The sequence below is a fragment of the Anser brachyrhynchus genome (genome assembly GCF_964034855.1).
Source record: "Anser brachyrhynchus genome assembly, chromosome: 3".
NCBI lineage: Eukaryota > Metazoa > Chordata > Aves > Anseriformes > Anatidae > Anser > Anser brachyrhynchus.
Genome location: NC_137696.1, coordinates 14,464,040 through 14,481,715, shown reverse-complemented (window position 1 = coordinate 14,481,715; position 17,676 = coordinate 14,464,040).

Genomic DNA, 17,676 nt, shown 5'->3' with positions numbered 1-17,676 from the left:
GCCTCCTATCTTTCGGATATCTTGTTCTCCGTTTAGGTTGTGGATGATAGACCCTGAGCATAGGAATAGTATGGCTTTAAAGAAGGCATGGGTTGAGATGTGTAGGAAGGCTAGTTGTGGGAGGTTTAGTCCGATAGTGACTATTATTAGTCCTAGTTGGCTGGATGTTGAGAAAGCAATGATTTTTTTGATGTCATTTTGGGTTAGGGTGCATGTGGCAGCGAATAGGGTTGATAGAGCACCTAGGCATAGGCAGGCAGTTAGGGCTGTCTGGTTGGTGGCTAGCAGGGGGTGCATGCGGATGAGCAGGAAGATTCCGGCTACTACTATGGTACTGGAGTGCAGTAGGGCTGATACTGGGGTGGGGCCTTCTATTGCTGCGGGCAGTCATGGGTGGAGTCCAAATTGGGCGGATTTTCCTGCGGCTGCGAGGATTAATCCTATGAGGGGGAGGATTGGGGTTTGGTGGGGGTGTACGGCTTGTTGGATCTCTCAGGTGTTGAATGTTGAAGCTAGTCATGCTATGCTCAGGATCAGTCCGATGTCTCCGATTCGGTTGTAGATTACGGCTCGTAGGGCGGCGGTGTTGGCATCTGCTCGGCCTTGTCATCAGCCGATGAGAAGGAAGGACATGATTCGTACTCCTTCCCAGCCTACGAATAGGAGGAATATGTTGTTTGCGGTTGTTAGGAGGAGTATGGCGACTAGGAATGTCAGTAGGTAGGTGAAAAATTTTGTTACGTATGGCTCTGAGGCCATGTATCATATGGCGAATTGTAGGATTGATCATGTTACAAATAGGGCGATTGGAAGAAATGTTATTGAGTATTGGTCTATTTTTAGGCTCAGGGGGATTTTAAAGTTTATAATGAATTTTCACTCCCAGTGGCAGGTGACAGATTCTACTCCCGAGTAGATGAATGCGGTTGTAGGGGCTAGGCTAATTAGGAATGCGGTTTTAACAGCGCGGGTGGTGGCTTGTGGGGTGTTTTTAAAGTTTTTAAATAGAAATGGCAGGATGATTGGGGTTAGGAGGATTGTCAGCGTGAGTAGTGTGAGGGAGTTGATTAGTAGTGTGGGGTTCACTACTTTTACTTGGATTTGCACCAAGATGGGTGGTTCCTAAGACCAGTGGATTGCTGTTATCCTTTAAAAGTAAGGGGGCTGAGGTTTTAGGCTCAGATGTAAGAGTTAGCAGCTCTTGTTGGTTAAACCCTCCCCTCGGCAGGTAAGAAGGTTTGAACTTCTATTCTTAGAATCACAGTCTAATGTTTGGTTTAAACTATACTTGCATGAGGGGATTCCGGAGATCAGTTCGGGTTTGAGGATTAGGAGGAATATTGGGATAATGTGGAGTGTTATGAGCGGGTGTTCTCGCGTGGTTGAGTTTTGCATAGATGTGATGTGGGAGGGGATTGAGCCTCGTTGGGTCATTAGTAGTATGAATAAGGTGTAGGAGGCGGTTAGTAGGGTTGCGATTCCTGTTAGGATGATCGTGAAGGCAGATCAGTTGAATAAGGTGATTATAATGGTTAGCTCTGCTATGAGGTTTGTTGTTGGGGGTAAGGCTATGTTTGTTAGATTGGCCAGCAATCATCAGGTAGCTATGAGTGGTAGGAGAGGTTGTAGGCCTCGTGTGAGTAGTAGAATTCGGCTGTGCGTACGTTCATAGTTTGTGTTGGCTAGGCAGAATAGTATGGAGGAAGTTAGTCCATGGGAAATTATTAGGATCATTGCCCCTGAGAATGATCAGTGGGTTTGGATTATTCCTGCGGCGATAACTAGGCCTATGTGGCTAACGGATGAATAAGCGATTAGTGATTTTAGGTCTGTCTGTCGTAGGCAGATTGAGCTAGTCATTAGGGCGCCTCATAGGGCCAGGGTTAGGAAGGGGTAGTGCAGGAGGTTGGACAGTGGGCCCATAAATAGAGTGACTCGTATAATTCCGTATCCTCCTAGCTTTAGTAGTAGGGCGGCGAGGAGTATTGAGCCTGCGATGGGTGCTTCTACGTGGGCTTTTGGCAGTCAGAGGTGTAGGCCGTATAGTGGGGCTTTTACTATGAATGCTATGAGCAGTGCTAGACCTGATAGTATTCCTGTCCATGAGGTGGATAGGGTTGGGTGGGTTAGTTGTAGGGTTGGCAGGTGCAGGGTGCCAATTTTCACGTATAGGTGTATGATTGTGATTAGCAGGGGTAGAGAGCTTACTGGCGTGTAGAATAGCAGGTAGATGCCAGCGCTTAGGCGTTCTGGTTGGTTCCCCCATCGGGTGATTAAGATTAGGGTGGGAATGAGGGTTGCTTCAAATGAGATGTAAAATAGTGCTAGTTCTGTGGTGGAAAAGGCTAGTAGGATGAATGGCTGGACTGCGACTAAGGTTGAGATAAAGATTCGTTTGCGTTGTAGGGGTTCTTGTTGCAGGTGGTTTTGGCTTGCTATGATTATGAGTGGGAGTAGTCAGCAGGATAGTACTAGGAGGGGGGATGAGATTTGGTCAATTCCTGTTCAGTTGGATAAAAATTTGTAGGGGTAGTAGGTTGGGATTAATCACTGTAGGCTTAGGGCAGCGATTAGGAGGCTGTATAAGGTGGTGTTAGTCCATAGAAATTTTGGTGGAGACAGCAGGGCTGTTGGAAGAAGTATGATTGTGGGTAGGATGATTTTTAGCATTGCAGGAGGTTTAGGTTGTGTAGATGGTCGGAGCCATGTGTGCGGGTGGAGGCTACTAGGATGGCCAGGCCTGTGCCCGCCTCACACGCTGAGAAGGTTAGCATGAGAATTGGTACCATGGTGAATGAGGAGACTTGGTTTTCGATGGATCATATTGATAGGCCTACGAATATCGATAATATTATGCTTTCAAGGCATAGTAGGGCGGATACTAGGTGGGTTCGGTGGAAGGCTAGCCCTAGTCCGCTGAAAATGAAGGCTGAGTAGAAGCTTAAATGTAGGGGCGACATAAGAAAGTTACAGGGTTGGCTGTAATCTGCTGGGTCGAAACCAGCTATCTTTTTGGTTAGACTAACTTTCTGTTATTCTGCTCATTCTAGGCCCCCTTGAATTCACTCGTAGGCCAGTCCGAGTGTTAGGAGAAGGAGGATCACTACAGTTCAGGTGAGGGTCATTAGGGGGGATTGGAGTTGGACGGCTCATGGCAGGGGGAGTAGGAGGGCGATTTCTAGGTCGAATAGGACGAACAGGATGGCTACTGAGGAAGAATCGGACTGAGAATGGTAATCGAGCAGATCCAAGTGGGTCGAATCCACATTCGTACGGTGAGAGTTTCTCTGAGTCGGGGTTTATTTGGGCGAGTCAGAAGTTTAATGCGGTTAGGGCGGCGCTTAGGATTGATGATAGGGCGAATATGAACATGAGTGCGTTCATTGCTCTCCTCTGGGTTTATACCAGATTCTAGAGATTGGAAGTCAATTGTAATTAATATACTAGAAGAGCAAGATCCTCATCAGTAGATGGTTATGTAGAGGAATAGTCAGATGACGTCTACGAAGTGTCAGTATCAGGCTGCTGCCTCGAATCCGAAGTGGTGGTCTGATGTAAAGTGGAACTTGATCAGTCGGAAGAGGCAGACGGTCAGGAAGGAGGATCCGATGATTACGTGGAGTCCGTGGAATCCAGTGGCAACGAAGAAGGTAGATCCGTAGACGCTATCGGCGATTGAGAATGGGGCTTCGTGGTATTCTATTGCTTGTAGGGCTGTGAAGTAGAATCCCAAGAGGATCGTTAGGGTTAGGGCGTGGATGGCATGTTTTCGGTTTCCTTCTGTGATGCTGTGATGGGCTCACGTTACGGTAACGCCTGAGGCTAGTAGGATGGCTGTGTTTAGTAGGGGGACTTCTATCGGGTTGAGTGGTTTAATTCCTGTTGGGGGTCATTGGCCTCCTAGTTCTGGGGTTGGGGCCAGGCTCGAGTGGAAGAACGCTCAGAAGAACCCTAAGAAGAAGAATGCTTCGGATGTGATGAAAAGGATTATGCCGTATCGTAGGCCTTTTTGGACTGTGGGAGTGTGATGGCCTTGGAAGGTGCTTTCTCGTACAATGTCTCGTCATCATTGGAGTATTACTAGGAGTATTGAGATGAGGCCTAGGGTTAGTAGTATGGATGAGTTGTAGTGGAATCACATGATTAATCCTGAGGTTGTGAGTAGGGCGGCGGCTGCCCCGAAGATTGGTCAAGGGCTTGGGTCAACTATGTGGTATGAGTGTGCTTGGTGTGCCATTAGATGTTTTCTTGTAAGTATAGGCTTAGAAGGAGCACGAAGACGTAGGCCTGGATTATGGCTACTGCTACTTCTAGGATGGTTAGGAGTAGTAGGATGATTATTGTTAGGATGGATACTGCAGGAAGGGTGGGTATTAATGCAATGGAGGCTGTAGAGATGAGTTGGATGAGTAAGTGTCCTGCTGTAAGGTTGGCTGTAAGGCGGACTCCGAGGGCTAGGGGGCGGATTAGTAGGCTGGTTGTTTCGATCAGGATTAGTGCGGGGATTAGGGGTGTAGGGGTACCTTCGGGTAATAGGTGGGCTAAAGAGGCTGATGGTTGGTTTCGTAGGCCTGTTAGTAGTGTGGCGAGCCATAGTGGGAAGGCTAGGGCTATGTTCATAGATAGTTGGGTGGTTGGGGTGAATGTATATGGAAGGAGGCCTAGAAGGTTGATTGTAAGAAGTATGATTATTAGGGATGTAAATATTATGGCTCATTTGTGGCCATTTTTGTTGAGTGGGACTATTAGTTGTTTTGTGATTAGGTGAAGGAGTCATGTTTGGATAGTAGAAAGGCGGTTGTTGATTCATCGGTTGTTTGGGGACGGGAATAGTAGGGCTGGGAAGAGTAGGGATAGTAGGATTAAGGGGATGCCAAATAGATTGGGGCTGGAAAATTGGTCAAAGAAGCTTAGGTTCATGGTCAGGATCATGGTGTGGGTTTGGTAGTGAGGGAGGTCTTATTTGATGGGGGGTTGGTTGTGGTGAAGGCTAGTAGTTTTGGTTGGATGAGGAGTGCTAGGGTTAATCAGGTTATAATTATGATTGAAAATCATGGTGCGGGGTTAAGCTGTGGCATATCATTAAGGAGGGGGAAGTCCCTCTTTGGCTAGCTTAAAAGGCTAGTGCTGTTGCATAGCTTCTTAATGATTAGGATGATGATAGAAGGGACGATCAGGCCTCGAAATGTGGGAGTGGGGTTGATTCTACTACAATGGGTATGTAGCTGTGATTAGCCCCGCAAATTTCTGAGCATTGTCCGTAAAAAATCCCAGGCCGGGTGGTAATGAATGAAGTTTGGTTTAGTCGGCCTGGGATTGCGTCTGTTTTAACTCCGAGCGTTGGGACTGCTCAGGAGTGGAGTACGTCTCCTGCAGTAATGATCACGCGGATGGGGGATTCTATTGGGATAACTACGCGGTGGTCAACTTCTAGCAGTCGGAAGTGGCCGTTGGGTAAGTCTGGGGTGGGCACTATGTAGGAGTCGAATGATAGGTCTTTGAAGTCTGTGTATTCGTAGCTTCAGTATCATTGGTGGCCGATGGCTTTTAGGGTGAGGTCTGGTTCGTCGATTTCGTCCATTATGTAGAGGATTTGTAGGGATGGGAGGGCGAGGAGTACCAGGACGATAGCAGGTAGGATTGTCCAGATCAGCTCTACTTCTTGGGCGTCTACAGCATTGGACGAGAGTTTTTCTGTTAGTATGTGGGCTAAAAGGTAGAGAACTAGGCTGCAGATAGCTAGGGCAACGATTAGGGCGTGGTCGTGGAATTCAACGAGTTCTTCTATGATGGGTGATGAGGCGTCTTGGAATCCTAGTTGGGAGTGGTTGGCCACATGAGATGTACAGGATTTTTACCTGTGATTTAGTCTTGACAAGGCTATGTAATTGGTTTACTAACGTCTCATAAGAAAGAAGCATGAGCGGTGAATGCAGTTGGCTTGAAACCAGCATGTGAGGGTTCGATTCCTTCCTTTCTTGTACTTGGACGAAGGCCGGTTCCTCAAAAGTATGGTATGGGGGAGGGCAGCCGTGGATTCATTCAACGTTTGTGGTAGTTAGTTCTGGTTGTAGGACTTTTCGTTTGGCCGAAAAGGCTTCTCAGATGATGAATATTAGTATGATTACGGCTACTATTGAGATTAGGGAGCCGATGGAGGAAATGGTGTTTCATAGTGTGTAGGCGTCGGGATAGTCCGAGTATCGTCGGGGTATTCCTGCTAGGCCTAGGAAGTGCTGGGGGAAGAACGTTAGGTTTACTCCTGTAAATATTACCCCGAAGTGGGCTTTTGCTCATGTTTGGTGTAGGGTAAACCCAGTGAGTAGTGGCAATCAGTGAGTAAATCCTGCTAGAATGGCAAAGACGGCGCCTATGGATAGGACGTAGTGGAAGTGGGCAACTACGTAGTACGTGTCGTGCAGGGCGATGTCTAGGGAAGAGTTTGCAAGAACGATTCCTGTTAATCCTCCGATGGTAAATAGGAAGATAAATCCTAGAGCTCATAGTATTGGGGGGGTCTCATTTGATTGTTCCTCCGTGCAGGGTGGCTAGTCAGCTAAATACTTTGATTCCGGTAGGGATGGCAATGATTATAGTGGCTGATGTAAAGTAGGCTCGGGTATCAACGTCTATTCCTACTGTAAACATGTGGTGAGCTCAGACGATGAATCCTAGGAAGCCGATGGATAGTATGGCTCAGACTATTCCCATGTAGCCGAAGGGCTCCTTTTTGCCTGAGTAGTACGTGACTACGTGTGAGATGATTCCGAACCCCGGTAGGATCAGAATATAGACTTCTGGGTGTCCGAAGAATCAGAATAGGTGTTGGTACAGGATTGGGTCTCCTCCTCCAGCGGGGTCGAAGAATGTGGTGTTTAGGTTTCGATCAGTTAGTAATATTGTAATACCGGCGGCGAGTACGGGGAGTGATAGAAGGAGTAGGATGGCGGTAATTAGTACGGATCAGACAAATAGTGGGGTTTGGTATTGTGAGAGTGCGGGGGGTTTTATGTTGATGGCTGTGGTGATAAAGTTGATGGCCCCAAGGATGGAGGAGATACCGGCTAAGTGGAGTGAGAAGATAGCCAGGTCTACTGAAGCTCCGGCGTGGGCAAGGTCACCTGCTAGGGGAGGGTAGACAGTTCAGCCTGTGCCGGCGCCAGCTTCTACAGTGGATGAGGCTAGTAGGAGGAGGAATGATGGGGGGAGGAGTCAAAAGCTTATGTTGTTTATTCGCGGGAATGCTATGTCGGGGGCACCGATTATGAGGGGGACTAATCAGTTGCCGAATCCTCCGATCATGATGGGTATGACTATAAAGAAGCTTATTACAAAGGCGTGAGCGGTAACGATTACATTGTAAATTTGGTCGTCGCCTAGGAGAGTTCCTGGTTGTCCTAGTTCTGCGCGGATTAATAGGCTGAGTGCGGTGCCGACTATTCCTGCTCATGCCCCGAAGATGAGGTACAGGGTGCCAATATCCTTATGGTTAGTGGAAAATAGTCATCGGTTGATGAAGGTGACGGGTAAGATGGCTGAGTGTTGAAGCGTTAGGCTGTAGTCCTTTTTACAGAGGTTTAATTCCTCTTCTTATCGGCTCTGTAGTGAAATTCATGTTGAGTTGCAAGCTCATCGATGCGCACTAGGGTGCGTCAGGGTCTTTGTAGGCAGAAGCCAATTGGTTTAGGCATTTAGCTGTTAACTAGAGTTTTGTGGGATCGAAGCCCATCTGTCTAGGGAGGCTTTAGCTTAATTAAAGCGTCTGACTTGCATTCAGAAGATACAGGTTAATATTCTGTAAGTCTTAATGTGCAGAAACTAAGAGGGTTTAACTCTTATTTAAGGCTTTGAAGGCCTTCGGTTTGGGGTGTTATCCTAAGTTTCTAGACAATGGCATGTATTATTGGGGACAGGGGAAGTAAGAGGATTGATAGTGAGGCAAGGACCGCAGTAGGTGTGCTTGGGGCTTTGCTAGTGTATCATTGTTTTATGTGGTTAGAGGAGTTGGGGGGAAGGGTAATTGTTGAGTGGTATGCGAGGCGTAGGTAGAAGAAGAGGCTGAGCAGTGATAGCATGGCAATTGCCATGGCTGCTGGTGTTATTTCCTGTTTAGTTAGTTCTTGGATGATAAGTCACTTTGGTATAAAGCCTGTTAATGGGGGGAGGCCTGCTAGGGATAAAAGTACTAGTATTAGGGTGGCGTTTAGCACTGGGGTTTTTGTTCATGAGGTTGTGATCATGGATAGGTTAAGGGCTTTGATTTTGTTAAGGGCTAGGAATACGGCTGATGTTATGATTGTGTATAGGTAGAAGGTAAGTAAGGCCAATTTGGGGCTGTAAACTAGGATGATGGCGATTCAGCCTAAGTGGGAGATGGACGAGAAGGCTAGGATTTTGCGTGTTTGTGTTTGGTTCAGTCCTATTCAGCCTCCTAGTGCTGTTGAGGCTAGGGCCATGGCGGTGAGTAGAGCTGGGTCGAGGGATTTGGATGTTAGTAGGAGCAGGGTTAGTGGGGGGAATTTTATGAGGGTCGAGAGTAGCAGGGCTGTTATTAGTGGCGATCCTTGTAGTACTTCTGGGAATCAGAAGTGAAATGGCACTAGGCCCAGTTTAATAGCGATTGCTGCTGTCAGTAGTAGACAGGAGGTTGGGTGGTTTATTTGTGTGATGTCTCATTGGCCGGTGACTCAGGCATTGGTTATGCTAGAGAATAGGACCAGGGCGGAAGCAGCTGCTTGGGTTAGGAAGTATTTCGTTGCGGCTTCTACTGCTCGTGGGTGGTGGGATTTGGCAATTAGGGGAATGATGGCTAGTGCGTTGATCTCCAGTCCTGTCCAGGCCAGAACTCAGTGGTTGCTGGAAATTGTGATTGTGGTGCCCAAGATGAGGCTGAAGGTTATGATTGGGGTCGCGTAAGGGTTCATTAGTAGAGGAGGGGGTTAAACCATCATTTTCGGGGTATGGGCCCGATAGCTTGATTAGCTGACTCTACTAGAAAATAATATAAGGGAAGTATGGAGAATTTTGATTTCTCTTGTGTGGGTTCAATTCCTACTTTTCTAAGGTCAACAGGAAATGAGAGGGCTGTTATACCTCTATGTTCACTTTATCATAGTGACCCTTTGTAGTTCAGGCACATTTCCTTATGTAAGGAGGTAGGCCTGCATAGCAGATAGGTATGCTGATGTGTCAGAGGCACAGAGCTAGTGTGAGGGGTAGGAAGTTTTTTCATAGTAGGTGCATTAGTTGGTCATATCGGAATCGTGGGTATGAAGCTCGGACCCATAAGAAACCAGAAGATAGTAGGAGGACTTTTGTGGCTAGGATGACGGGGAATAGTTCTGTGGGTGGCCCTAGGGCGCTTGGGTTTAGGAATATGATGGCTGTAAGTGTATTTATTAGCATAATGTTCGCATATTCAGCTAGGAAGAATAAGGCGAAGGGTCCTGCGGCGTATTCAACGTTAAACCCTGAGACTAGCTCAGATTCACCCTCTGTGAGGTCAAAAGGAGCTCGGTTTGTCTCTGCTAGGGTGGATACGTATCATATTATTGCTAGGGGTCATGAGGAGAAAATGAAGTATAGAGGCTCCTGTGCGACGGCAAAGGAGCTGAGTGTGTAGCTTCCGCTTAGTATGATTATTGATAGCAGGATTATGGCCAGTGTCACTTCGTATGAAATGGTCTGTGCTACTGCCCGTAGGGCTCCGATTAGTGCGTATTTTGAGTTCGAGGCTCAGCCTGATCATAGGACTGAGTAGACGGCTAGGCTTGACATGGCTATTAGGAAGAGAACTCCGAGGTTTAGATCTGCTAGGGGAAATGGGAGTGGTAGTGGTGCTCAAGTGGTGAGGGCTAGGACAAGGGCTAGTATTGGTATCAGAATGAATAGAAGTGGGGAAGAGGTAGAGGGTCGGATGGGCTCTTTGGTAAATAGTTTCAGTCCGTCCGCAAATGGTTGAAGTAGGCCAAAAGGCCCGACAACGTTAGGGCCTTTGCGGGATTGTATGTAGCTTAGGATTTTCCGTTCTACTAGGGTTAGGAAGGCTACGGCAATCAGGATTGGGATGATGTATAGGAGGGATATAATGAGGCAGCTTAGTGTTGTTATTTGAATCATGGGTGAAGCTAGGGAGAGGATTTGAACCTCTGGGGAAAGGGCTTAAGCCTTCTGCACTTGCCGGGCTCTGCCACTCTAGCTGGTCCTTTTCTAGGATTGAAAGTGGTGGGGGAAGGCCCTCTTCACGGTTTAGTTGGTTTCACTGCTTAGAGGGGGGGGGCGTGCTTGTGGTATTGGCCCCACTTTCCCGGTCCTTTCGTACTGGGGAGAGTGTGTCATAGATAGAAACCGACCTGGATTGCTCCGGTCTGAACTCAGATCACGTAGGACTGTTAATCGTTGAACAAACGAACCCTTAATAGCGGCTGCACCATTAGGATGTCCTGATCCAACATCGAGGTCGTAAACCCCCCTGTCGATATGGGCTCTTGAGGGGGATTGCGCTGTTATCCCTGGGGTAGCTTGGTCCATTAATCAATTATATTGGGTCTGGTCACTGTTAGCACTTTGAGGGGTAGCTCTAGGTAAAGAGGTATGGTCTTGTTTTTGGAGGATTTGTTCTCCTCCAAGGTCGCCCCAACCGAAAAATATCGACCAGGCTCTGCGATGGTAGTGGCCCCAGTGGGGTTGATTGAGGATTCGCGGTGGTCGTTGATTTTTAAGTTCCACAGGGTCTTCTCGTCTTATGTTCACATCCCCGCTTTTGCACGGGGAGATCAATTTCACTGATTATCTGTGAGAGACAGTTAAGACCTCGTTTAGCCATTCATACAAGTCTCGATTTATGGGACAATTGATTGCGCTACCTTTGCACGGTTAGGATACCGCGGCCGTTAAACCTAAGTCACCGGGCAGGCATCACCTTCAATACTTGTTTAATTTGCTGAAGGCTATGTTTTTGGTAAACAGTCGGGCCTTATTAATTTGCCGAGTTCCTTTCACAGATTTTAATCGCTCTTATAGGCGCTCCTGAGTCGGGTTAACAGGGTTAGTTAATACGTGGTCTTGTAGGGGTTTTTGTATCTGTCTAGGTCTGTTAATAATGTTTCTATGTAAGCTTGCGCCGTTAGAGGGGTGTGGCCCTGTACATGAGGGGCCTAGGATGATTCCTAGGATTGTTATGAGGATGGCAGCGGTTTTGGTGATAAGGGGTATGGTTATTGGGGGGGTTTTGGTTGGTGTGATGAAAGAGGTAATGATTATTCCTGCTGTAATGCTGCCTAGGGCGAGTCGGGTTAGGGGGGCGGTGATTAGTGGGTTGTTTTCGTTTATTGATACTATTGGGGGGATTCGGGTTTGTCCAGCTTGGACTAGGATGGTTATGCGGATGCTGTAGGTTGCGGTGAATGCTGTGGCTATAAGGGTTAGGAGTAGGGCTCAAGTATTTAGGTATGATGTGTTTAAGCTTTCGATGATGAGGTCTTTTGAGTAGAATCCGGCTAGGAATGGGGTTCCTATCAGCGCCAGGTTTCCGATGGTTAGGCAGGAAGTAGTGACTGGGAGTATTTTCTGTAGGCCTCCTATCTTTCGGATATCTTGTTCTCCGTTTAGGTTGTGGATGATAGACCCTGAGCATAGGAATAGTATGGCTTTAAAGAAGGCATGGGTTGAGATGTGTAGGAAGGCTAGTTGTGGGAGGTTTAGTCCGATAGTGACTATTATTAGTCCTAGTTGGCTGGATGTTGAGAAAGCAATGATTTTTTTGATGTCATTTTGGGTTAGGGCGCATGTGGCAGCAAATAGGGTTGATAGAGCACCTAGGCATAGGCAGGCAGTTAGGGCTGTCTGGTTGGTGGCTAGCAGGGGGTGCATGCGGATGAGCAGGAAGATTCCGGCTACTACTATGGTACTGGAGTGCAGTAGGGCTGACACTGGGGTGGGGACTTCTATTGCTGCGGGCAGTCATGGGTGGAGTCCAAATTGGGCGGATTTTCCTGCGGCTGCGAGGATTAATCCTATGAGGGGGAGGATTGGGGTTTGGTGGGGGTGTACGGCTTGTTGGATCTCTCAGGTGTTGAATGTTGAAGCTAGTCATGCTATGCTCAGGATCAGTCCGATGTCTCCGATTCGGTTGTAGATTACGGCTCGTAGGGCGGCGGTGTTGGCATCTGCTCGGCCTTGTCATCAGCCGATGAGAAGGAAGGACATGATTCGTACTCCTTCCCAGCCTACGAATAGGAGGAATATGTTGTTTGCGGTTGTTAGGAGGAGTATGGCGACTAGGAATGTCAGTAGGTAGGTGAAAAATTTTGTTACGTATGGCTCTGAGGCCATGTATCATATGGCGAATTGTAGGATTGATCATGTTACAAATAGGGCGATTGGAAGAAATGTTGTTGAGTATTGGTCTATTTTTAGGCTCAGGGGGATTTTAAAGTTTATAATGAATTTTCACTCCCAGTGGCAGGTGACAGATTCTACTCCCGAGTAGATGAATGCGGTTGTAGGGGCTAGGCTAATTAGGAATGCGGTTTTAACAGCACGGGTGGTGGCTTGTGGGGTGTTTTTAAAGTTTTTAAATAGAAATGGCAGGATGATTGGGGTTAGGAGGATTGTCAGCGTGAGTAGTGTGAGGGAGTTGATTAGTAGTGTGGGGTTCACTACTTTTACTTGGATTTGCACCAAGATGGGTGGTTCCTAAGACCAGTGGATTGCTGTTATCCTTTAAAAGTAAGGGGGCTGAGGTTTTAGGCTCAGATGTAAGAGTTAGCAGCTCTTGTTGGTTAAACCCTCCCCTCGGCAGGTAAGAAGGTTTGAACTTCTATTCTTAGAATCACAGTCTAATGTTTGGTTTAAACTATACTTGCATGAGGGGATTCCGGAGATCAGTTCGGGTTTGAGGATTAGGAGGAATATTGGGATAATGTGGAGTGTTATGAGCGGGTGTTCTCGCGTGGTTGAGTTTTGCATAGATGTGATGTGGGAGGGGATTGAGCCTCGTTGGGTCATTAGTAGTATGAATAAGGTGTAGGAGGCGGTTAGTAGGGTTGCGATTCCTGTTAGGATGATCGTGAAGGCAGATCAGTTGAATAAGGTGATTATAATGGTTAGCTCTGCTATGAGGTTTGTTGTTGGGGGTAAGGCTATGTTTGTTAGATTGGCCAGCAATCATCAGGTAGCTATGAGTGGTAGGAGAGGTTGTAGGCCTCGTGTGAGTAGTAGAATTCGGCTGTGCGTACGTTCATAGTTTGTGTTGGCTAGGCAGAATAGTATGGAGGAAGTTAGTCCATGGGAAATTATTAGGATCATTGCCCCTGAGAATGATCAGTGGGTTTGGATTATTCCTGCGGCGATAACTAGGCCTATGTGGCTAACGGATGAATAAGCGATTAGTGATTTTAGGTCTGTCTGTCGTAGGCAGATTGAGCTAGTCATTAGGGCGCCTCATAGGGCCAGGGTTAGGAAGGGGTAGTGCAGGAGGTTGGACAGTGGGCCCATAAATAGAGTGACTCGTATAATTCCGTATCCTCCTAGCTTTAGTAGTAGGGCGGCGAGGAGTATTGAGCCTGCGATGGGTGCTTCTACGTGGGCTTTTGGCAGTCAGAGGTGTAGGCCGTATAGTGGGGCTTTTACTATGAATGCTATGAGCAGTGCTAGACCTGATAGTATTCCTGTCCATGAGGTGGATAGGGTTGGGTGGGTTAGTTGTAGGGTTGGCAGGTGCAGGGTGCCAATTTTCACGTATAGGTGTATGATTGTGATTAGCAGGGGTAGAGAGCTTACTGGCGTGTAGAATAGCAGGTAGATGCCAGCGCTTAGGCGTTCTGGTTGGTTCCCCCATCTGGTGATTAAGATTAGGGTGGGAATGAGGGTTGCTTCAAATGAGATGTAAAATAGTGCTAGTTCTGTGGTGGAAAAGGCTAGTAGGATGAATGGCTGGACTGCGACTAAGGTTGAGATAAAGATTCGTTTGCGTTGTAGGGGTTCTTGTTGCAGGTGGTTTTGGCTTGCTATGATTATGAGTGGGAGTAGTCAGCAGGATAGTACTAGGAGGGGGGATGAGATTTGGTCAATTCCTGTTCAGTTGGATAAAAATTTGTAGGGGTAGTAGGTTGGGATTAATCACTGTAGGCTTAGGGCAGCGATTAGGAGGCTGTATAAGGTGGTGTTAGTCCATAGAAATTTTGGTGGAGACAGCAGGGCTGTTGGAAGAAGTATGATTGTGGGTAGGATGATTTTTAGCATTGCAGGAGGTTTAGGTTGTGTAGATGGTCGGAGCCATGTGTGCGGGTGGAGGCTACTAGGATGGCCAGGCCTGTGCCCGCCTCACACGCTGAGAAGGTTAGCATGAGAATTGGTACCATGGTGAATGAGGAGACTTGGTTTTCGATGGATCATATTGATAGGCCTACGAATATCGATAATATTATGCTTTCAAGGCATAGTAGGGCGGATACTAGGTGGGTTCGGTGGAAGGCTAGCCCTAGTCCGCTGAAAATGAAGGCTGAGTAGAAGCTTAAATGTAGGGGCGACATAAGAAAGTTACAGGGTTGGCTGTAATCTGCTGGGTCGAAACCAGCTATCTTTTTGGTTAGACTAACTTTCTGTTATTCTGCTCATTCTAGGCCCCCTTGAATTCACTCGTAGGCCAGTCCGAGTGTTAGGAGAAGGAGGATCACTACAGTTCAGGTGAGGGTCATTAGGGGGGGATTGGAGTTGGACGGCTCATGGCAGGGGGAGTAGGAGGGCGATTTCTAGGTCGAATAGGACGAACAGGATGGCTACTGAGGAAGAATCGGACTGAGAATGGTAATCGAGCAGATCCAAGTGGGTCGAATCCACATTCGTACGGTGAGAGTTTCTCTGAGTCGGGGTTTATTTGGGCGAGTCAGAAGTTTAATGCGGTTAGGGCGGCGCTTAGGATTGATGATAGGGCGAATATGAACATGAGTGCGTTCATTGCTCTCCTCTGGGTTTATACCAGATTCTAGAGATTGGAAGTCAATTGTAATTAATATACTAGAAGAGCAAGATCCTCATCAGTAGATGGTTATGTAGAGGAATAGTCAGATGACGTCTACGAAGTGTCAGTATCAGGCTGCTGCCTCGAATCCGAAGTGGTGGTCTGATGTAAAGTGGAACTTGATCAGTCGGAAGAGGCAGACGGTCAGGAAGGAGGATCCGATGATTACGTGGAGTCCGTGGAATCCAGTGGCAACGAAGAAGGTAGATCCATAGACGCTATCGGCGATTGAGAATGGGGCTTCGTGGTATTCTATTGCTTGTAGGGCTGTGAAGTAGAATCCCAGGAGGATCGTTAGGGTTAGGGCGTGGATGGCGTGTTTTCGGTTTCCTTCTGTGATGCTGTGATGGGCTCACGTTACGGTAACGCCTGAGGCTAGTAGGATGGCTGTGTTTAGTAGGGGGACTTCTATCGGGTTGAGTGGTTTAATTCCTGTTGGGGGTCATTGGCCTCCTAGTTCTGGGGTTGGGGCCAGGCTCGAGTGGAAGAACGCTCAGAAGAACCCTAAGAAGAAGAATGCTTCGGATGTGATGAAAAGGATTATGCCGTATCGTAGGCCTTTTTGGACTGTGGGAGTGTGATGGCCTTGGAAGGTGCTTTCTCGTACAATGTCTCGTCATCATTGGAGTATTACTAGGAGTATTGAGATGAGGCCTAGGGTTAGTAGTATGGATGAGTTGTAGTGGAATCACATGATTAATCCTGAGGTTGTGAGTAGGGCGGCGGCTGCCCCGAAGATTGGTCAAGGGCTTGGGTCAACGATGTGGTATGAGTGTGCTTGGTGTGCCATTAGATGTTTTCTTGTAAGTATAGGCTTAGAAGGAGCACGAAGACGTAGGCCTGGATTATGGCTACTGCTACTTCTAGGATGGTTAGGAGTAGTAGGATGATTATTGTTAGGATGGATACTGCAGGAAGGGTGGGTATTAATGCAATGGAGGCTGTAGAGATGAGTTGGATGAGTAAGTGTCCTGCTGTAAGGTTGGCTGTAAGGCGGACTCCGAGGGCTAGGGGGCGGATTAGTAGGCTGGTTGTTTCGATCAGGATTAGTGCGGGGATCAGGGGTGTAGGGGTACCTTCGGGTAATAGGTGGGCTAAAGAGGCTGATGGTTGGTTTCGTAGGCCTGTTAGTAGTGTGGCGAGCCATAGTGGGAAGGCTAGGGCTATGTTCATAGATAGTTGGGTGGTTGGGGTGAATGTATATGGAAGGAGGCCTAGAAGGTTGATTGTAAGAAGTATGATTATTAGGGATGTAAATATTATGGCTCATTTGTGGCCATTTTTGTTGAGTGGGACTATTAGTTGTTTTGTGATTAGGTGAAGGAGTCATGTTTGGATAGTAGAAAGGCGGTTGTTGATTCATCGGTTGTTTGGGGACGGGAATAGTAGGGCTGGGAAGAGTAGGGATAGTAGGATTAAGGGGATGCCGAATAGATTGGGGCTGGAAAATTGGTCAAAGAAGCTTAGGTTCATGGTCAGGATCATGGTGTGGGTTTGGTAGTGAGGGAGGTCTTATTTGATGGGGGGTTGGTTGTGGTGAAGGCTAGTAGTTTTGGTTGGATGAGGAGTGCTAGGGTTAATCAGGTTATAATTATGATTGAAAATCATGGTGCGGGGTTAAGCTGTGGCATATCATTAAGGAGGGGGAAGTCCCTCTTTGGCTAGCTTAAAAGGCTAGTGCTGTTGCATAGCTTCTTAATGATTAGGATGATGATAGAAGGGACGATCAGGCCTCGAAATGTGGGAGTGGGGTTGATTCTACTACAATGGGTATGTAGCTGTGATTAGCCCCGCAAATTTCTGAGCATTGTCCGTAAAAAATCCCAGGCCGGGTGGTAATGAATGAAGTTTGGTTTAGTCGGCCTGGGATTGCGTCTGTTTTAACTCCGAGCGTTGGGACTGCTCAGGAGTGGAGTACGTCTCCTGCAGTAATGATCACGCGGATGGGGGATTCTATTGGGATAACTACGCGGTGGTCAACTTCTAGCAGTCGGAAGTGGCCGTTGGGTAAGTCTGGGGTGGGCACTATGTAGGAGTCGAATGATAGGTCTTTGAAGTCTGTGTATTCGTAGCTTCAGTATCATTGGTGGCCGATGGCTTTTAGGGTGAGGTCTGGTTCGTCGATTTCGTCCATTATGTAGAGGATTTGTAGGGATGGGAGGGCGAGGAGTACCAGGACGATAGCAGGTAGGATTGTCCAGATCAGCTCTACTTCTTGGGCGTCTACAGCATTGGACGAGAGTTTTTCTGTTAGTATGTGGGCTAAAAGGTAGAGAACTAGGCTGCAGATAGCTAGGGCAACGATTAGGGCGTGGTCGTGGAATTCAACGAGTTCTTCTATGATGGGTGATGAGGCGTCTTGGAATCCTAGTTGGGAGTGGTTGGCCACATGAGATGTACAGGATTTTTACCTGTGATTTAGTCTTGACAAGGCTATGTAATTGGTTTACTAACGTCTCATAAGAAAGAAGCATGAGCGGTGAATGCAGTTGGCTTGAAACCAGCATGTGAGGGTTCGATTCCTTCCTTTCTTGTACTTGGACGAAGGCCGGTTCCTCGAAAGTATGGTATGGGGGAGGGCAGCCGTGGATTCATTCAACGTTTGTGGTAGTTAGTTCTGGTTGTAGGACTTTTCGTTTGGCCGAAAAGGCTTC